The sequence below is a fragment of the Amblyomma americanum genome, chromosome 1, assembly GCF_052857255.1.
Source record: "Amblyomma americanum isolate KBUSLIRL-KWMA chromosome 1, ASM5285725v1, whole genome shotgun sequence".
Classification (NCBI taxonomy): domain Eukaryota; kingdom Metazoa; phylum Arthropoda; class Arachnida; order Ixodida; family Ixodidae; genus Amblyomma; species Amblyomma americanum.
Genome location: NC_135497.1, coordinates 159,114,133 through 159,137,195, shown reverse-complemented (window position 1 = coordinate 159,137,195; position 23,063 = coordinate 159,114,133). Strand labels below are relative to the sequence as shown.

Sequence of the window (23,063 nt, the reverse complement as noted above, 5' to 3'; positions counted from 1 at the left end):
TGTAAAAGACTTTTGCAGTTCCAGCAACTCCCATATCAGGCCGCTTACACTACCCGCTAATCGATGAAAATGCCCAGATTGCAAACTTCAGTGCTCGTGACCGGTGCTAGGCCTTAGCAGTTGCAGACTTTCCTTTCATAAGGTAGCACGTTTCAGATTTTTGGTTTTGGCGTCAACTTGAAGCAGCAATTAAACGGTAACTGAAAATTTCAGCTGTTCCTTTCCTGAAATGTCTTCGGAACTGTCTCGCATGTCTGTGCACACGTTAAAGACGTGCAAAGGACTGAGTACCAGACCACACGCGTGCGCCCCTAGGTGTAGTCGCTTGGGTTGAGTTCACTGTGCTGCATTTAACGCGATAGCGTTAAGGAGCTCGTGTCGCCCAAAAGCCGGTGTCGTCAGCGACGGCCGTGAGCGAAAACTCTCCCTCCTCCTCCTCGCAATGTACGCCACTGCCCCAACAGGTAGCGCGCGACGGCAGCGCAAGGAAAGGAAGGGACGTCTGTCACATATCTCGGTGGGCAACCCGAACCGCGCCGTAAGGAAAGGAAAATGAAATGAAAATTGATTTTAAGGAAAGGAAGTGACGCGTCTGACATATCTCTCGTTCGGGCGCAGTGGGGCCGTGCGGGCACGCAGGATTCACGCGGTGAGCGGCGAACAACGCAGCGCGCATCCAAAGCGCGTTCACCACGAAGCGTGCGGCTTGCTGCCCGTTAGTTCGGCGCGGAAGCTATGCTGGCGTTCGTGGCATTGGGTTTGTCGGGAACGATGTGCCGACGAACTGCAACTTGAGTCCCGCGCGTTTTGGCAAGGCGCCTGGCAGCGCTTCTACGTGGTTTGCCGCTCCGCGCGTCCGTTTCACCGTACGTGGCAAAGCGATTTGTTTAACGGGCAAGGCGCCGCGCCGAACGGGCGATGGCGTTCCGTGGACTCCATGGCAGTGCTGCAACACGCTGTCGCGTTCCACTCTAAAAGGCGAAGCTTAAGCGTCCTCCAATTTTTTTAAAATTAGGTTGAGAATAAGAACGTTCTAAGTGTTCAGATTGTTAAACTTTTATTACGCAGGTGTACCATATGATTGTAATGCGAGCAATCAGTCCAAGTCGCTTTTGCCATGATCACCTTACGAGGCTAGTGTCACAAGTACGCCACGTCAGTGCAAATTGAAAACTCCTGCAGACGCCTGTTTCTTTGTTTTGGTGAAAAAAAAAAGCGTAAGTCGAAAGAAAGAAACCAAAGTGCGAGCCTATTCTTGTATTCTTGCTTCTACCCAAAGAAAAAAAGAAGGCGCACGTGCGCTACTAGGCTTCTTTCTCAACATTCTAAAGCTTCGCTTCTGCTGATGGCAAATTAACTGAAGGTATGTGTTAAGAATGAGTACGAAAAGCTAAAATGATTATAAACCAAACATTTTGATGAAAATAGGAAAATAGGAAGTATTAACGCAAATTAATCATTTTTAATTCGTCTGCGTCTTTTTATACCTCTTGTTACTTTCACTAGGTGCAAGAAAACCACAAACATTCATCACACAAAAGTAATAGTTTTTGCTACCAAGCAGCAAGACATCTATCCACAAAATAAGGTCAGGATTTTCCCTCTTTTTTTGCCTTATCTGTTTTTAATCCTCGCCTGTTCCTAAAACAAACCAACAACTCACTAAATCCGACTACTTGTCAGCTACAATGTTACACGGTCTTTTTCTGGCTGACTCTCGGCTTTCCGCTGAAAGTCCATTATCACTCCGTAAGCTTCTGTACGTACGTTATCGGGCCTTAAGTAAAGCAGAGCCCTACGCTTCGCATGGGGCGTGTTTGGTGGGTGCTCTCATTTGTGGCACTCGATTCGGAGGCCACTCGAAAGACCGGAGGTGTTGAACCACTCTGCACATGCCCAACGGTTGGCTGTGCTGTGCATCGAACCGAGCCGATCTGCTCGAGCCAAGTCTCGGACTGCGCCCTCTTCGGCAGCGTCGCGTCGGAGGCCGGTGCAGGGCCGTGACTCGCGGCCGCATGAAGTGGCCAGGCCGCAGTCCTTCGAGGGGCACCCTTCGACGTCACTGCTGAGGAAAGCGAGGAAGAAAGCAGAGTAGGCGTTAGGTGTTCGGAAAGCTCCCAATCGGAGAGCGCCGTCCCGACCGGCACGAGTGACCGGCGGACTGCGACTGGCCATTGGCCGGCCGCGCCCGGGGCGAGGGCGCCAGCCGGGGAGGGCAACCCGTTGACGCGCTCTTTCCCGTCCCCCGCTTCCTGCACTTCTTCGCCTCGGAGTATCGCTCACTTTCTCCTGGCGGGGACGCCGTTCCTTCTCTCCGCGTCTTTCAGCCGCCCCTTCCTCGCTTTGCCGCGCTTTTTCCTTTTCCGACTGTTTCCTCTGCTTTTGTTTTATAGGCGCCGTCTTTTGTGCGTTGCGGTGCCAGATCTCAGCCGGCCAGGCCTCCGCCAGCTCTCGCTGCTTTCCATCTTTTCTGCAATCTCCTTCTACATTCGGCAGGTCCTCCAGAATGAGGAGAGCAGGTCGCAAGGTTGTGTTGTTCTCCCTTCCGCAGCTCTCCTTGCCACCAAACTTCGTCCATGCAAGGATGCTTTGATACCTCCTCCTTCGTGTTGCCGCTGTCTCCTTTTCCTTTCGCTCGCGCTTCCCCTCGTGCTCGCACTTCGCAACTCCTTCGCCTTGGAACAATGAAAAGAGGACATACCGCACGAACGCTCCTGCAGCAAGCAGAAACTATGCCCACGGCGGTGGCTGGGTAACACAGACAAGGACGCAGCGGCCACTTCTGCCTGCTGAAGGAATGGGAAAAAGAACACAAAAAAAACCATTGGCGAGCTGAACAATAAGTACGACCAAGTTTGTCTATCAAATTATACGGTGATGACAGCTGTGCGTATTAAGGCAAACGCAACGCACGTACTGTCGAGGGCGTGATGGTGCGGAGTGGCAGACGACATTACAGTCGTTGGTTCATTTTTTTTGCAAGCCCCCGATAAGTTTCAGAAACAAAATCACCTTACTCTCTTGTGCTCCTGACACTTCCTTGCCTGTCTCATTTACTGTCTTCCCTGCCGGTCATCACGTCGGGTGCTTTTAAACAACCGATAATGCGGTAACAGCGGACATTATTGAAATACAAAAGTTGTTGCGCGTCCGAACGGCTCGTTAATACATGATTGCGCCTCCTCCAGATCATTATTTGGGATGATTTCTGCAATTAGCACCAGGCTCAGTTACCTGTCACATTATTTTTCCAGATTTTTTCTCGTTTTGCGCTCCCTCGATGTGTCCTTCGTGCCCTTTTTGCACACCTCCCTCGAGATGGACGCTCTTCCGCTTAGTTTTGCTTCCACTGCCTCGCTTTACCCTCGTCCAGCCCCTCTTTGTCGCTGGCCATCTCTGTCCTCTTCGAATCTGTAGGTCCCCTCCGTTCCGGCTCTCCGGAATCAATCTCTCCAGAGACACTAAATAAATTGATAAGAGGGCAGCTGGAAAATTGGCCCCGGTCCCCCGCTGCTAATCTCGAACGGAAAGGTCAATAATGGCGCCGCTCGCTGCCCACTGTCCGAGATCAGGGAAAAATAATAATGATAAAAAAAAAAACGGGGGACCGGCGAACCACCGTCCCGGCGTCTCCCTCCGCGGTTTCCCGCCCTGTGCGTCCAGCTCGCCGCTGCGAGCTGTTCGTCAAAGCGGGCGGCCCTACGAGGCGCACTCGGGGCCCGTCCAGCCAGCAGTACTTACACGCTTGCTGTTCACTTAAATGGCCAGTTTGCTTTGATCGGGGAATCGCAAGCGGGCCTTGCATTCTGCCCTTCCTCGACTCGGCTGTTTTTGCACCCATCGTCGCCGCGGAGTTTAAAATGTTTGGCGCCAAACGGCTGCTGCTTGGGCCGTATTGTTCTTGAAGGACGGCGGTAATGAGACCGGCTGGAAATAAGCCGATCGGGCGCCAAAATTGTGTGTTGTGCGTGCGTGCGTGCGTGCGTGCGTGCGTGCGTGAGGGGGGAGAGGGTTGTCGTGAAACGTTGTAGCGAAGCGCGAGGAAAAGAACCTTACTTCCGGGTGCACGTGCATCTCGAAAACTGAAGAAAAGCTGAACCTTCTCTCTTATGTGCATTAGCTGCAATGTACCTTGATGAAGAGCACCTAATGAAGGTTTACTTCTGTGCAGAGATTACGGCATGACTGTAAGCAAAGCGCTCTTAGTTAGCGCTGGTCACCTGTTCTACTTTGACCCCGCGTGCTTGTCGCAAATATTGATTATGCGGCCCCTTTATAGTTCGGGAGCACGGCACAGGCTACAAGAAACTGCAAATATAAACGTAGGAGCCCGACTGCGGTAATTTTTGGGGAATATTCGGAAATAAGACATTCTTTCTCTTCAGTAACCTGCAGGGCTATTGTCTTAATGGACACTGGCTATCTGGAGTTAGCTCTGAGGCGAGTGAACGCCATGACATAAGAAATAAATGTTAGGGCAGATATACTAGATTCTTCAGGCTTACTTCTTGATACGGCTGTTTATAGGAAGATATGGGCACAACCACCACCCAACACAAGAAGTGAGACCATGGAACAGTACGGATCGAAACTGGGTAGCCTGCCTTATACGTCTATTTCGTATTGCATTGAAAACTGCAAAGGCCTGAAGGCTTGGAACTAGTAACCATGATGACAGACTGGTCGATTCGATACCGGTGCATAGTAAAACAGCCCCAAGGATGCCATGAGGCCGGCTGAAAAGAGGCACAGCGCGTCCGGTCATGTTAATGGTGTCGTTGATTATTTGGAGCCATTTTACTGTGGCGTGATCCCACTGCTTTCTTCAAAAGGAAGACATGCCTAACTGATTACCTGCTCGACACAAAAGTGACCTCGCAGGCTTCTCAGTTTGTCCGTGTAGGGAATTGAAGGAAATAATGTTTTTATTTCATATAAGCGCATAAGAATTTAGAGGTTTTTCTCACTAACATGAAAACTAAGTATATATATCTGCGCTGCAGCTCTTCTGGCAGTGTACTGTGCACGAACTTCATACCCTACGCATTTAGCCACGCAGTACAGAAATAATAAGATGGCTACTTTTAATTATTCAGCGTTATTTAAATGGTGCATTTAAGTAACGCCAGCCAAGTATATTAACCTGCGTGTGCAGTAAGTCCCGTCTGCGTACCTTTCTTATTCCCCTGGCGCAACACAGTGTGCTCAGCTGAAAGGAGGAGAAGTTCCGAGTCTAATGTCAACTCAACAAGGCACGAAAAAAAAACTTAAGGGACAAAAATTGAGTCTGAAACTTAGTTTGATGCGCCGGGCTTCACATGCCACAGGTTTGTACCTTGCGAGAATGTTTGATAAGCTAGGAAAACCTAACAGCATTAACCGGCAGCACGAAATGTTTTCAGTTTCCCAAGCACGCCTTTGTTCGCTTAAGCAAACAAATATATCTAAATTATCGCCAGCAAGAGAAAACATTCTCGCTGCACCAGTCAACGCAAAGTTTGGCCGAGAAAGCAACCTCTGCCTTCTGCCGCTACAGACGATGCCTGCCATCAACTTTCTGCGGGACGTCGCCTGCTTCGCCTACAGAAAACATCTAACGACGTTAACTGTTTACGCAAGATGTCGGCACCTCCCCACGCATGACAACGTGCCTTGCCTGCACAATGCTGTTTCCCTACCGCCCGCGGAAACTTGGCTACAACTCTTGTTGCTTAAAAAAAAAAACCTCCCCAAGCCTTTGCTTTGTTTACGGGAGCGGCAGCCACAGAAAAAGCGGGCGCCTACTTAGACATGTAAATAAGAGAGAGGCTCGGAAATCTAATTGCACGCAGCCACTCGGTGAACCTTGGCCCTAACTCCCGGTTTCTTGCGCGCCCCAAGGTTTCGCCGGTAGTCGTTGCGGCACTCAGCCGCGGCGGAAGGCGAAGTAGCTGGCTCTCTAAAGACTCCCGCGTCCCTTGAAGTCTCGACCTGGGCGCGGAGAGGGTAGACCGCCCTCTTCCAGGCCCGCCACACGTGTGCCGCCGCGGGCTCCGAGGAATCGGCTTAGCGCCGCCTTGCTGTTGCTAGCAGGCAAGCCTCGCTTAAGGATCCCGCGGATTAGGAAGATGCGGGCTCGGCTGGAGCACTTGCCGAGCACCGCCGGACGCACACTGCGGGCGCCGCAGCCGTCCCGCATCTCTCAGCGACGCACTTCACGAAGCGCTGTGCTTTCATTTGTGCCACGGAAATGTACGGAGATGTTTATGGTGGGGAAATATCTGCAGCGCCTTGTTCAAACAGGTGTGCTGCAAAAATGTGGTCCCTGGCACAGTAGAGGTTCCTTCGTATGCTTTGAATCCGTTGATAGTTTTAGTAAAATGGCTATCTGCACACATTCAAACAACCACACATTTTCTGGAAAATTTAATTTCACTTAAAAAACACTAAACAATTGCTATACTCTTAATTTTAAACTAAGCTGTTAAACATAAATTATGCTCTGAAAAAGCTCTGAGAGTCGAGGTTAGAAACAATGCTATTTTTTTTAACTTCGCTTTTCCTAAGCTGTTTGTATTAGCTTTGCCGCAGTACACTATTGCTTAACAGGTAGAGCACGCTCTACAGGGGAGAAAGGGTCAGATGATGGATGTAAGCAAACGCTTGCCAATTTCTTCCTCAAGACGAGAGCCTAAATTATGAGGAGTGTAAGGGTGTCAGAAAAAGGGCGAGAGAGAAAAGAACTGTTCCTACAATGAAATAACACTACAATGAAATGATGTTATTAAAGAAGCGTGCAGGCTCGTCTAAAATATTTAGCAAGAAATTTGCGTTGTTATTCTTAAGTCACTATTTAAGAACATTTTAAAATCTTACGGACATCTCAAACAGAGATGTTAGTCATCTGCTACTGTCCGCGGTTCGTTATCGTGCTGTTTGAGGGCTGACTTCAATGTAAACCTATCTTGGGTGTCTAATTTCAACGGCAGTATTTGCGAGGAAACGTAACCCACGAGGCAGCGTGTCGGACTGCACGAAAAACTTGCGCGATTCGGGGAAATACCCAGCGGATAGAGCGCTTTTTGGTGAATGCCCAGCTTCACAGCCCACATTTATTGTGGCGTTTTAGAAAGATAGCCTCAAAATGACGCAGCATACTTTGTCACACTCTTCTTCAAAGCACTCGCAGAATGTTAACAAGCAGCCGCCTCCATGGGTACTCTGTGAAACGAAAAAAAATATTACTGAAAGTTTTTTCGCATGTGTTTCTGTAGGCCATGCTCCCGTTCCGTACTCCCCAGCCTGGAGTCGTTCCCATGCGCAGGTGTTTTAAATAGACATCGCCTTCGAAATGACGTTGCATACTTTCCGAACCGGTTCTAGGATGAATTTTCTTGTTCTTCACGAAGCGACGACATCATAGGTGCACTTCGAGATAAGAAAACTGCTTTGAAAGCTTTTCCTTTTATGTGTTTCTATGGGCGATAAGCATACTTTTTACACCCAGTCGGAAACGCCTGCCGCGAGCTCCCTGTATTTTTGTAAATGTCTATAAAAGCAAAGGTGTTAAAATAACTGAGCGGCAGTATGGCCTCGAAGAGGGGCTTTGCACGCATAATTACGTAACAGTACCATTACTAGCTTCATAGCCGTTGCAGCCAGTGCACTGCGATAAAGGTGTGTGATGGTAACTTAATTTAGTGTGTTCAGAAGTCAAAATTTTTAGTCGTTATTACTCGTCCATTCTTTGCATAATTTCCACATTACTACTGACCACTTTTTCGGTTCCGGTTAGGACTGTCAGCACCTCCACATTAAACAGGAATAATTAATATTAGTGCGCTAGCCAGAAAAGCTATAGAATGGCTCGTATTTGTAAAACCTGTGAACCTCATTGTTTGAGTGCACAAAGCTTTTCGCATGTAAGTCAAGTTTGGAAATGGTGGGTGGTCGTGTGCTGGCCAGTAAGGGTTTTGAAGCAATAGAAAATACTGTGAGAGAGAGAGGAAGAGGGGATGGAAAAGGGGAGAGGGTTAACCGGCAAAAGTAAAGGCCGAAGAGGAAACCCGGTTTCCTTCACCTTTACATCCCCTCACCCTTTCCCCCTGATTGGCATTAGAAAAAGCGCAAGAGATGAGGACAAGGAAACAAATAACACCAGAGCTGCCTTGCTCAAAAGTCAGCGCTCGTGTTGACCGTTTTCTATTTTGTCCTCGTCTGCAGTGCTGCTTTTTATATTGCTACAAATGAACCAGCTTGCCCAAACTGCCACTCTTCACAAGTATGGATTGTTATTGAGGCTATTGCCAGTCAAGGACTTATATACCTATGCAAAGCGTCGTGAATCAAGCCGCATGCTTTTTCCTTTCGTCAGCTGGCAAGCTTGGTGGTCAGGAAAGGGGGTAAGCTGAAGGGTAAAGGGTTTACCATTGGATGCTATCTTTAAGAGGAGTTATGAAAAACTGGAAATCTTACACGTGCCTAGCATTTACACAGTGTAATTAATTGTCTGTTCTCCTTAGTGAAGGTGTACCTTCCACGTAGACGAAATAGCCAAGAAATGAGGAAGAAGAGGAAATTAAAAGATTTATTGAGGGGCAGCGCGCTTCTCGGGTGAAAGGAAAAGCACTGCTTTAGGACGGTTCCCGGATTTCACGATATACACAGGAGCACAATAGTGTTGATTGTGTTCAGGTACGAGTGCAGGGCAGCAACGGCACAAAATCTGCCGATTTACCGGACAAATTGAGATGCGTACGGAACATAAAGCATTTGCTGGTCTTAACAATGTGCCGGACCATCTACAGCTAACCTACGGAAATGCCCTTCATACCAAACCAACAAGCGAAATCTCTCTAGGTGGTTTGAACCATGACGTGATTCTATTTATGCTCGCACTCTCAGGGTTTTGACGCAAGTCAGGTCGGGCTTTCATCAAAACCTTAAGTGGAGTGACAGATGATGTTGCCCCTTTTTGGGAAGTCGCGTGGTTGGAACCGAATCACCACTCGATTACTACGGATGCTAGACGTTAGAGAAAGGGCTTTGACTCTTTGCTTACCAGTGCCGGTCCTCGAAATAGCAATAAAAAATTTGGCACTTTCACTGAACCTTTATGGCCCATGCGGTTTATCCATAGAAAAAAAAGCAGAACGTAGAGGATGGCCACATCTTACGAGTCCTGGCCTTCACACTAGAGTATCCATGATGAAGCGCTATCATAATGAGCCGCGTCTTCGTTCGAGCCACTCAACAAGCACCGCGTAGCAAAGTAAGCTCGCAGCGTAGAATAAATGGCCCAGAAATGAAGAAAACGCCGACAGAGAAAAGAACTAAAAAAAGTAAAAAACGGGCAATGCAGCACAGCCACGCGTCGTGGAGTTTTACAAGAAGAGGTAATCTATCAGGATCCTGCGACCATTATGCGCGCGAGCGCGGCGGGCGCCCGCTCGCAGCGCGGGAGCAAAGCGCGGGCTCCGGAGTATGGGGAATTGTATGAAATGAATGAGGCTAGAAGAGAAAAGCGAGCGTCAATATTCTATCGCGCGCGCACGCGCGCACTCTCTCTCTCTCGAGCTTCCTGGTGAACAATGGATCGGGTTGGATCGGGCTCCTTTCGCTCGGCAAGCAGCGCACAAGACTCGTTCGGTGGCGAATCAGCGTAGACGTCGTGCGAGGTTATTACCTGCCCCGGCATACGCGGGGGCGCGGGACCCCATTGTGCGGCCCGAGTGAGAGCGCAGCGGCGCCCACTTCGGCCCTGAAACGCACCACGTCTTGCAACGCCCGCTGAAGAACGTGTGCTCAGAGACGTAGCATTCTATTTTTGCGTCGTCTTCCCTTTATTATCTTTTAAGCATGTCTGCTGCTGCCGCGTGCCCAAGCGCGGAGATTTAGTTTACGTGTCGCGTTCTTGTGTCCTGTAGTATCTAAATTTTTATGCGCCCACGCTTGCGTTAATTTAGAGTTGCGTTCATTTACCTACACTACTTCGAAACCGGTCTTCAGAGTTTCAATGCTCCTCCAAGGCTATTTCGAATGGAAGCACCTAAAGTCAACTGAAAGAATATTTTTCCGGAGCAGTTTCTGTGTTTTTATGCTTGGAGACAAAATGTTTTTTCTAGTATCAATATATGGGGGATAGCGCAACACGCACGTACGAGGGCAGTTTATTTTGCATGGCGGCTGCGGATAAGCTCGCGTAGGCGCCACATTTCGCCAGTACATTCGGAAAGCGCCGAGTTCACGGTTAGAAAGAGGTGAAAAGAATGTTAGAGCTACGGTGACGGTTGACGATACGCTTGTCACGGGGCTTTACCCTACTAGTCTAATCAGTTGTAAAAAAAAAAAGAGCAGTATTGATATATCAACGCGGTACAGCGTAGTATACGCTTATTCAATGCTGAAAAAAAAAAGGAAGTGTGTCATCTTTAATTCCTTATTTTCTAGTATAAATCTGTTTTGGGAAGATGCACAACGTAGGGTAATGCACTCTGCGTGAAGTGGGGGCGGGGGCAGATTTACGCGTAATTTTGGTAACAGAATGCGCCTTCTTTTTTGCCTGGTAACACGCGAACAATATTTGAACGACTTTTCAAGACTGCACTTTTCGATTGTTAAACAGTACATAAACTGACTTTTCTCTGCTCACTTCTGGAGTAGCAGATAATTATCCGGCATTTACGTGGTAGAAGGAATATCTCGGCAGAACTATTTCTGCTTTCCCGTTAAGTATCTCATCTCTGTACAGTAGCGCACTGGCGCATAAAGAAAGAAGCAGTTGAGTGCTACAAGACAGATCGGCCCCAGTCATTGTCGACTGTTTCGTGACGCACTGCTAACTTATGCATTGCATAACATCGCTGATAATATGACCGTGTGTAACGCAAATGTACAAATCGAGCGTATCACGCAAGTGACAAAAAGCAGGGTCTGCTATTAAGCCAGAATGAAGCGCGAACACTAAAACGTGTGACTTTATATGCAGTCAGCGCAGGCACGTAGCCCGAAATTTTTTCCTGGAGGGGCTCAAGGTAATTTCTTCTAGCAGGCGGGAGGGGGGGGGGGATGATGGGCCCCTTTGGGCGTCCTCTTGGACGGATGGACGGACGGACGGACGGACGGATGGATGGATGGACGGACGGACAGACGGACGGACGGACGGACGGACGGACGGACAGACAGACAGACAGACAGACAGACAGACAGACAGACAGACAGACAGACAGACGGACGGACGGACGGACGGACGGACGGACGGACGGACGGACGGATGGATGGACGGATGGACGGATGGACGGATGGACGGATGGATGGATGGATGGATGGATGGATGGATGGATGGATGGATGGATGGATGGATGGATGGATGGATGGATGGATGGATAAGGCTGAACCCTTTAAATCGGTCGGTGGCTCAAGCCACCTCGCCGTGACTTATGAAATGCATGCCTAAGTCAGCGCCACCTAGCGAGCAATCATGAGCACGAGGCTGCTTGGCCGTAGCTCCGAGTACCAGCGTTCTCTGTTGACGCCACTATCCTAGTAGCTGCTAAGCCACGACTCGTTTTCAGGCACACTGACAGCCTTTTCCTGTGGCGATGAGGCGCTAACAGGCTTCCTTGCTGCTGCTGTTGCTAGTACGGTAGCGCAAGCCGAAAATCCAAAAACTATCAAGTGTTCACGCTCTGCTGCGTAACGAGCTAAATTCGGCGAAAGCTGCTACCATGCTGCTGGTTGGATTTTGCTAATGAACTGCAGTGAAGTCTAAGATCTACCGACATTGTGGCAAACTGGGTTACCACAACGATCGCAACGGGCGCACGGTCACGTGCCTGGCGCTGGTCACATATGCGGGGCAGGTCACGTGACAGTCACGTGTTGGTCACGTGACCGGACTTTGTCGATCTGTGCGCTGACCGCCAACATTCGACGGGAAGGGCTCCTCACAACAACTTTCATTGAAAAACAAAAATCTGCCGGCACCCAAAAACGCACCATCACCATCAACAGCTTGGCAAGGACGAGCGCCTATCCTACGTTCAGTGCCCGAACGTGCTGAGAGGACGGCTCCGCTGCGGCGTTGCTAATTCACCGAGGAACGGCCAGGTAATATTACGGCTGGAAGCGAACCCTGTCGCCTATGGGTGCTCGCTAGATAGCGCCGACTGAGCCGAAAGCCACACGCTCCGCCATTCGCGTTTCATTCTAGCCCGATAGCACAGAAGTATGTTGAAGACTGATTCGCTTCTATAAAGCGATCACTAATAATAATAGTAATAATTGGTTTTTGGGAAAAGGAAATGGCGCAGTATCTGTCTCATATATCTTTGGACACCTGAAACGCGCCGTAAGGGAAGGGATAAAGGAGGGAGTGAAAGAAGAAAGGAAGAATAGGTGCCGTAGTGGAGGGCTCCGGAATAATTTCGACCACCTGGGGATCTTTAACGTGCACTGACATCGCACAGCACACGGGCGCCTTAGCGTTTTTCCTCCATAAAAACGCAGCCGCCGCGGTCGGGTTCGAACCCGGGAACTCCGGATCAGTAGTCGAGCGCCCTAACCACTGAGCCACCGCGGCGGGGCGATCACTACGTCAAATCCATATTTAGCGCTGCATTCATGGCGTAGCATTGTCAGGAGACGCAAAGCAGATTTTGCTTACGTAGTTGACGCATAGCTAAAGTTGACTTCAAATTTTGATGTCCTTCTCCTTACTGCAGAAATTGGCTTGAGAACGGTGTTGAATCAAGTATAAGTATAAACATTGATTTGATTTGATTTGATAGGCAAACTTGTTTGCACAGACAAAGCTGTACTAAACGGTCGTAGTTTTAAACCGAGCTTAGTGGCGGAATCTATGCGACCAGACGAGGCGAAAATTGATCTTCATTGAAATCTTATACGAAAAAAAATGATTCATTGATATGCGATAGCGCATGCAATGACATTGAATACCCTAGAGCCCATTTCACGCATTACACGGAAAGGAATGGCGCTGCTCTAAAAGGAGCTCAACGTCCAGGAACGTATGATGAGGAGTCTAAAGCACTGGGTGCGATCCTTTCTTCATCACACCCAATGAACAGAGCCTTTGTTTCTCATTGTTTTTTTGCAGAGAGGGTTCTGGTACTAAATATGGCTACGTCTTCATTTATTCTGGGCGCTGTGACGCACTACCAACCATCGTAGGAATGAAGGCCTCGTTCTTTGCTTGCGGCCAATTAAGCTGCGACCCCACTTCCTCCTCCCTCTTTCACAGTAGTCTTTTTCTAAGGTGCTGCGCCCATTCTATCGTATTTCATTGAGTAGCAGCCATATTTCTTCCCGCTTTTAAAGTTTTTTTTTTATTTTCTTCCCAAAGCCCAAAACCCACAAAACACTTTTTACTGCTTACGCTTTTGTATTGACTATACCAGCACCATGCTTCATACCATCTTTACGCTTTCCCACAAGTTAGAAAGTGGAGTACCCACATTTTTCTGGAATTGAAAGAACGTGCAGTCAGTGCTTATTTTTATTAAATGTAAGCATGCGCGAGAAAAATAAAAGTATTCGTAAAGCATTGCAGCCTGCTGTCATTTTTATAGTGTTCAATGGTCAGCAGCTATTCTGCGCATTCGTGATAATAATAATAATAATAATTGATTTTTGGGGAAAGGAAATGGCGCAGTATCTGTCTCATATATTGTTGGACACCCGAACCACGTGAGCAAAAAAAAAATGGGGCCTTCTTAACCGAATTCTGAGTGAAGAAAATGCGATAGCATTTATTCTAAAGTCCTCTACAGTTTAATAATTCTCTAATGTTCTTGCGACTTTCCCGCCGAAACTGCGGTTGGAACTGGTTCTGTTGCCCTTATATGCTATGCATGAGTCATCACCTTCTATAATGTTCGAGTACCTTTCATTGGATCATCATATGAAATTATGCTAATCCGACCCACTAATCCACATTAATTCATTTTCTGGGGTGGGCCTACTCCTAAGATTTTAGGGGTCCTTAGGAACCTTTGTTGGCAGCCTTAATTGCTACCGCGTAAAAAAAAAATAATTCGCAAGTGAGCCTTCGAACTGTATGTGTTATGCGTACATAAAGAAAAAGACTTCGAGGAAAGTTAATGAAACGTGGAACTTGAGCGGCTTTCGGCGTTCACAGGTTATGTATTGTAGTCCGGTAATAATGATGTGCATCCAGGATCACTGAACAACCCTGCAGCGTTCTGCGCCACTAAAGCTCCTCTACCCTGCACCACTGAAGTTTTATAGCGTCGGAGAAGTTGCTCGCTGGCTGCGGCTAATCAAAGGCTAAATCCTCACAGCTGTTCGCATAAAAAAAAGAGAGATCAATGCGATTGATGCGGAGGGGTATGCGTTAGCATTGCGATTCCGACTGTGTGACCGATTGGTGTTAAAGAACTGAGTCCACTCAGATCAACTAAAACTAAAGTTTCAATTTGAGATTTCATTTATTTGCATGTTGTTCTGTTAGCCCAAATAAGGTGTCCAGTAGCCATAAGTTTTAAGCGCTAAAGATCAGTGTTGAAACACGCCTTCTAAGAGAGAGATTTGTTGAAGTGCGTTCAAGAATTTTTTTTTTTCAATCTGATAGAAATTTTTCCAAGCCGTAAGGCGCCATTGCAGAGATATAGCATAGCGCGATCCGCTACCGTGATCCGCTACCGCTGAAACCGAGCTGCGCCCATGCAGTGGCAGGGGTGAGCCTCTCGGGGCCATCTGCGCATGCGCAGCTGACGCATCTAAGAACCTGTTCGCGGATCGCGTTAAGCTTAATATCTCTTATGTGCCTGTCGCTGCTGAAAAATTTTTAACTTACAATAGGTTTTGTATGCTTCGTAAATCGCATTATGCATCACGCTCAACCTTGTTTCAGTGAGCTTCAGCTACGACGTCGTAGGAACATTGATGAATACGTGGCGTTACGTGTGTGCTCGTACGAACACAAGAAAATAATGACGGATACTAAATATTTTAGCCATTTTTCTTAATTTACTGCGCCCCTTGTCACGAAAAGCGGCTGGCCTTCATGGACATCCACCATCATCGAGTATTTTGGCGGAAAATACGAATTAAAGATCCTGTAAAAACAAAATTATCCTCGAGAAAGCTACAGAAACGCTTCTACACTTATTTATTTTTTTTTACCTGGGAGATGCGAAAAAATCCCTATGTATACAATGAAATTTGTACGCTAAACGCTCGCAACAAATTTTCAGCACAGTTGAGTTTCAGCACAGTTGAGGCAGAAATTTACAAAATATTCATATCTTGAAAGCCGTACGTGACACCGGGCATCAAATTAACATATGTGGGTGCAGTAATTATGAGGCTTCTGGCCCGAAAGACGCGGTTTCGATCCCGGCCGCGGCGGTCGAATTTCGATGGAGGCGAAATTCTAGAGGCCCGTGTACTGTGCGCTGTCAGTGCACGTTAAAGAACACCAGGTGGTCGAAATTTCCGGAGCCCTCCACTACGGCGTCTCTCATAGCCTGAGTTGCTTTGGGACGTTAAACCCTATAAACCAAACTAAACCAAACATTTTTCTCAAAACCTGCATCTCGGTTTTCATTCGGCATGAAATCACGCAAACTTTCCGTGGGCCAGCAAACGTTGTTGCTGCATTATAGAAGGTACCAGTTTCCGATACGCGCGTGGACTGTCCCGGAGATCATCCAATTTGAAGCTGTGCGACATTTGTTCCTTACCTTCATCTTGTCTTTCTTTTTTTCGGCCGCGTGCTGGCGAAAAGAATCCCTCCCGGCGTAGGCGGGCCAATCAATACCCGTCAGTTAAAGCGAAGGCTTTTAAAAGCCGTTTAATCTGGCGGTGGCGGCGGCCGGCCGCGGGGCGCGCTGCGCGGACGCCTTGGGGGTGCCTGGGAGCGGGGTGAGTCGTCAAGGTGCCGCCCTCCGACAACTGTTTGCCTTGCAACTTTGAGCGGACACAGGCGCGCGTGACAGGCGAGCGCATCTCCTCGGGAGTGGGGAGGAGGGGTCCTCTCCACCTGGCGTCTAATTATGCTTCGTTAGGCATCCATATTTAAAGCGGCCGGCCTGTCTATCGGCCGTAATGGGGACAGACAGCCGAGCCCACGCGCTTCGGTCCCGCTGAATTATCCAGCGAGGCTCGGACAAAGAGCCTTCTTGATTGTCTCCTGCCAGTCAGCAGCGCTTTCCGACCCAGGGCCTGTTTTACTTTGCTCGGACGTCCATGTCCATGACCACCGCAGGTCTCTTGATTGCGTGGATGCCTTGTGGCGGCCGCAGGCGTCCCCGCTGGACGGTCGGCATCGCGCCGTGGAGCTCTCTGCTGCCGCGTTCGGCAGCACGCTTTTGTTTGGAGCGCGCACCCAGGGACCGGACCGTGTTGGGCAGTTCGTTTCCCTCGTTTACTCTTTTTTTCTCTGCCTCTTTTGTGAGCCATCGAGTTTCAACAAAACGCAGAGAGGCTTTGTGAATAGCCCCGACGAATACGGAGATGGGCTGAGAAGTGCGTTTGTACAAGAGCGTCGACAGGCCGCGCTGTTTCAAAAGGCGTCACAAAGAGTTCCGCCGAAAGACAGCCGCTGAGCCGACGCTCATCTAATTTTAACTCCTCCGGCAGGACATCAGCACACGTCGCGCAGATCCGCTTGCCGTGACGAGGTTCAGGTGATTGGTTATTTTTCTGCGGGCCGGTATTATGCGCGGCCGCGATCGATAGGTGTTCCTTTCGTTCCTCCCGCGTAGCATACGCTCTACGGACGACAGCGCGCGTCCCGGCGGTGCTTGCGCGCGGTAACACTGCGCCTCGGACTCTCCCTCCCGGTCCCGTGCCTCGGCCCGGTATGAAGTGTCCGGCGGCCACGCGCCGCTCACACCTCCCCGACGTCAGAGCGCGCGGGCCGCACTCATTGGCTCGTCGGCGGCAATCTCGCCGCTCGGCCGCAGATGCGCGCGCGCGATGCCACCTATTGCGACACGGGGGAAGAAGGGCCACGCGTCCGGCGGACAACAAAAGATCGGGCCACAGATAAACGAGGGACGCATCTAATGAGGCGACCCCGTTTAATTGCGATTATAAATAATGTCTGACACAGCTGTGCGCTTCCTTCCCCCAAGTAGGCCTGGTGCCAGGGCATGCACTGAGCTGCTGTTCATTACCAGGACATCGCAAACAAACGACGCGGCCGTTCCGGTCCATTTTTCTCGGGCGCCCCGTGAGTTACCGCGCGGCGTAGCCGAGCGGGGCTCCTCTGGAGGGCGGCGGGGCCTCTCCTCCGGGAGGCACCCTCCCTTCGCCCGCCGATGGTCTGCTGACGTTGGGGTGGCCGAATTTATTTCCGGCAATCATTCCGCTGCTGATATCGGGTAACTCGTGCTCGGAGCAAAAGTAACGACAACGCGCTAGAGCCGAGAGCAAAGTTGGGCCCCAGGGCGTGACGCAAGCAAAAAGGAAATCCATCTACAAACCATAAGCAGGTTTTGTAATCTTAGCCTCATGTCGAATCGAAGAAAAAGAAAGACAGTTACAAAGATTTTGTCCTCATTCGCGATTTTAACGCAAAGCGCGGAATGTGAACGGCCATTGGAAGCGTTCCATTCGATTTGAAAAAAAAAAAAAAAACCCTAGTGGTGGCTGCAGCTCTTCGTAGCTCTGCTGCTGATCCAAGGTTGCGGGTTCGAATCACAGCCGCAGCGGCCGTATTTTGATGGAGGCTAAATGCAAACATGCCCCTGAACTACGCAATGTCAATACTGAATGATACTGAATGATGTATTTTCGAGCTCTTTTTTCAAGTGGTGAAACTACGGATTTCCCTCAACTGGCTCATAACAACTTCCTCCCAATGTACCCTGTAGTCATGCGTCCTGACGGTATAGTTAAAATAATTGATAATCTTAAGATATCCTCCAGTACTGATGTTGATTGCATTACTACAAAGTTCCTGAAAAGAACTAAAATGTACTCATCTCTTGCCTTCACTAAAATATCTCAGCAATCATTGGAAAACGGTGAACTACCGGCCGATTGGAAGCTAGGTAAGGTGGTTACTGTGCATGCATAAATCTGGTAATAAACATTCGCCTTTTAACTACCGGCCCATATTTATTACCAGCATTCCATGCAAAATCTTAGAGCACAAACTCTTTTTACATGTTGTCACTTTCCTAGAATCAAACTCGTTTTTTCATCCTTCTCAGCACGGTTTTAGGAAATCCTATTCATGCGAAACACAGGTACTCTTATTCACGCACAAGCTTCACGCAATTTTAGACTGCCGCTCGATCGCCGACTGCATCTTTCTAGATTTCGCGATGGCATTTCATAAGGTTTCCCATCATCTTTTGTTAGTAAAACTGCGCCCATGGTAAAATTAGACACTAACATTCTAAAATGGCTCGAAGTTTTTCTTACCCATCGCCAGCAATTTGTTGCCGTCAAGAACGTTAATTCCACCATTCACCCTGTTCTTTCCGATGGGCTTGTGTGCCCCTGCTTTTTCTTACATTTATCAAAGACTTACCCAGTAACCTTTCTTCTTCTGTACATCTTTTTGCCGATGACTGCTTCCTTTTTCGGGAAATAACAAATGATAGTGACAAGCACATGATTCAGTCTGACCTTAACGCTATCTCAACATGGTGCCAAACTTGGAATATGAATTTAAATGTTGAAAAGTGCAAACTTATGCGCATTTATCGTGTTAATAGGGAATTGCCCGTATATACTCTTAATGATGTGTTACTTGATCCAGTTACAAGATATAAGTACCTCGAAATTCATATTACGTCTAACCTTAGCTGGCATGCGCACATTGAGCACATCACTAACAAAGCTAATCGCATGCTCGGATATCTGAGACGTAACTTTCACGCAGCCCGAACACCAAACTTCTACTCTATACCATACTCGTACGTTCACAACTAGAATATGCTTCATCAATCTGGGACCCTGGTGTTAAGAGTTTGATCGACTTACTGGAGATAGTACAACACAAATCAGTGCGGTTTAGTCTCTCTGACTTTCGGCGTACATCAAGCGTAACCGCTATGCAGACTACCCTGGGCCTAACTTCACTTGCATCACGACGCAAAATTGCATGCATGTGCCTTTTTCACAAAATATTTCATCATGAGTCTATTCGCTATGAGTTACTTCTTCCCCCTTCATATACTTCACGCCGCACAGGTCACATACATAAGGTAGGCATTTTTACAGGCAAAACTAAAACATTCTCGGATTCTTCTATTCCTCGCACGTCATACGACTGGAACCACCTTCCTTCCTCAGTTGCCACAATTCCTGACACTGTATTGTTTTGGTCTGCTGTTACTGCTTCTATTGAATGATATATTGTATATATTCTAACTTATCTATGTTTCGGTAATTTATTGCTCTCTGTTCTTGTTTGTATTTTCAATGTTATTATGTATTACCCACTCCCCTCTCTAATGCTTTGCCCTGAGGGAAAAATAAATAAATACGTGTTAAAGAACCCCATGCGGTGGAAATTAATCCAGAGCCCTCGAACTACGCCGACCATCATATCCACGTGCTTCTTCGGGACATTAAACGCCACATAACTTACCATAACACAACATAATAGAGACTTTTTGAACATATACAGCCACGGTGGCTCAGTGGTTACGGCGATCGGCTGCTCGCCCGAAAGACGCGGGCTCGATCCTGGTCGCGGCGGACGCATTTCGATGGAGGCGAAATGATAGACGCCCGTGCACTGTGCGATGTCAGTGCACGTTAGAGGGCTCGAAGCGGTCGAGATTGCCCGGAGCCCTCCACTACGGCGGCGTCCCTCATAGCCTGAGTCGTTTTGGGATTTTAAACCCCATAAACCAGAGAATAATATAAGCTTCAGTTTCTTTTCCTTATTGCTTGTCACGGCAACACAACAAAACAGAAATATTGTCTTTAGCAGCTAATTTCAGCATCTGCATTTTATACAGTAGTGCACCATCCTCAGAGACCAAAATATATTACAACAAAGCTTCCTATCTCTCTGCTCTCTCTCTCTCGTGCGCCAAAACCTTTCTGGAGCTTTGTACCTCTTGTTCGGGGAGACTATGTTGTGGCAAAAAGATTCGCGACAAATTAATCTCAAACGCGTTGGACGCTTAAGCATCAACAGTAACGAATACGAGAAAGAAGTGCATGTACATTTTAATTCGCTGAATTCTTCCACATTATTTTTATTCGATTTTTTAAAACTTGTTTTATTTCGCAATATATACCAGATTTCACAGTGAACTGAACTGTTCCGACATGTGACCATTCTACAGGCGAGCAGTGAGATTAAAGCAGCTTCATATTCGATGGTTCATCTCATATTCTTTTTTATACAGTTTATTGGCTCACGAAATTCCAGTTTGTGACTGTGCTGCGATAGTGGCCAGAACTCGAGCTATAGTAAATCATTGTAGAAAATGAAACGATCGTTATAGCCAATATGCATCCGCCAATCTGAAGCGCGCTTACTTGATCTTTCTCTGTCCGTCTGCTAGTTAATGAGAATAACAAATGTCCAGCAAGCGAGAAATTTTCAGAATTGTACATTTTGTCTAGTTCTCAATTGGCCCACTCAGCCTGTTCCAGGACACCACATTTTAATTTTATGGTATCATGTTCATCGTATGCCACTGAAGGGAAACTTGTTCCGGCTGGCGATTCTTAACAAGGTGAGATATCTATATTAACGCTGGGAAATGGCATTGGCGACACTTTCTTTTTTTTTTAGCAGATTCTCGCGAAGTGAATGAAGCGTGTGTGTGTGTGTGAGTGTGAGAATGGGCATGTATGATTGCCAGAAAGAAAAGAAACTTGAACATTAAACTCACATATTTTGCACCTAACTATGGTGACGCTGATTATAAGGAGCCATTTGGTACCCAGCACCGCCAGTCTAAAATTAAGTTCTTGTTATCCTTTCTGCTGTCGTATATATTGCGTCGTTTCAGCTTCACGAGTAAATTACACAGCGTCGATCGCGTGTGTTGCCAGTCAGCAAATTTTATCCGCCGATGCTACACGCGATGGCTTGGCTTTGATGGAGGCGAAATGCAAAGACACCAGAGTGCTTTGCGATTTTAAGGGACGTTAAAAACTCCATCCGTTCAAAATTATCCGAGAGCGCTCCGCTACGGCGACTCTTCCGTGGCCTCATGCATGCTTCATGCATAGACTTCGCTTTGGCGTCGCTTTCACACGAAACTACTTATATTTAATTGGACGAGCGGACACCCCAGACTGTTCCACTTGTTGCATGGCTGAGACTGTCGAGCATGCGCTAGTGGCCTGTCCGTTATATGCGCGCCAAGGACTAACTTTGGCTGCTTTCATGAACCGTATGGACAGCAGGCCACTCCCGTAGGACTTACTGCTAGGTGCTTGGCCGCAGAGTTGGCAAGCAGCCCAGCCAATGCGAGTGTTTTCACGTTTTTTGAGTGACATGGGCCTCGACTCGCGGTTGTGATGCCATCGAATGTGTGCGCACAGAATTCCATCCCTCTTACCATATCGTCACCCATCATGACCCCCTTTCTTCTCCACCTCCCCTTCCCCAGTGCAGTAGCAGGACAGATATCAATATTTCTGGTCGACCTCTTTGCCTTCATCTATCTATCTATCTATCTATCTATCTATCTATCTATCTATCTATCTATCTATCTATCTATCTATCTATCTATCTATCTATCTATCTATCTATCTATCTATCTATCTATCTATCTATCTATCTATCTATCTATCTATCTATCTATCTATCTATCTATCTATCTATCTATCTATCTATCTATCTATCTATCTATCTATCTATCTATCTATCTATCTATCTATCTATCTATCTATCTATCTATCTATCTATCTATCTATCTATCTATCTATCTATCTATCTATCTATCTATCTATCTATCTATCTATCTATCTATCTATCTATCTATCTATCTATCTATCTATCTATCTATCTATCTATCTATCTATCTATCTATCTATCTATCTATCTATCTATCTATCTATCTATCTATCTATCTATCTATCTATCTATCTATCTATCTATCTATCTATCTATCTATCTATCTATCTATCTATCTATCTATCTATCTATCTATCTATCTATCTATCTATCTATCTATCTATCTATCTATCTATCTATCTATCTATCTATCTATCTATCTATCTATCTATCTATCTATCTATCTATCTATCTATCTATCTATCTATCTATCTATCTATCTATCTATCTATCTATCTATCTATCTATCTATCTATCTATCTATCTATCTATCTATCTATCTATCTATCTATCTATCTATCTATCTATCTATCTATCTATCTATCTATCTATCTATCTATCTATCTATCTATCTATCTATCTATCTATCTATCTATCTATCTATCTATCTATCTATCTATCTATCTATCTATCTATCTATCTATCTATCTATCTATCTATCTATCTATCTATCTATCTATCTATCTATCTATCTATCTATCTATCTATCTATCTATCTATCTATCTATCTATCTATCTATCTATCTATCTATCTATCTATCTATCTATCTATCTATCTATCTATCTATCTATCTATCTATCTATCTATCTATCTATCTATCTATCTATCTATCTATCTATCTATCTATCTATCTATCTATCTATCTATCTATCTATCTATCTATCTATCTATCTATCTATCTATCTATCTATCTATCTATCTATCTATCTATCTATCTATCTATCTATCTATCTATCTATCTATCTATCTATCTATCTATCTATCTATCTATCTATCTATCTATCTATCTATCTATCTATCTATCTATCTATCTATCTATCTATCTATCTATCTATCTATCTATCTATCTATCTATCTATCTATCTATCTATCTATCTATCTATCTATCTATCTATCTATCTATCTATCTATCTATCTATCTATCTATCTATCTATCTATCTATCTATCTATCTATCTATCTATCTATCTATCTATCTATCTATCTATCTATCTATCTATCTATCTATCTATCTATCTATCTATCTATCTATCTATCTATCTATCTATCTATCTAT

At 46.6% G+C, this 23,063-nt stretch overlaps 1 long non-coding RNA gene across 1 annotated transcript in view; it reads left to right on the top strand.

Moving 5' to 3' along the window:
• LOC144136632 (uncharacterized) overlaps positions 1 to 23,063 on the top strand; it is a 176,446-nt gene that overhangs the window by 135,381 nt on the left and 18,002 nt on the right. The window lies entirely within an intron of this gene.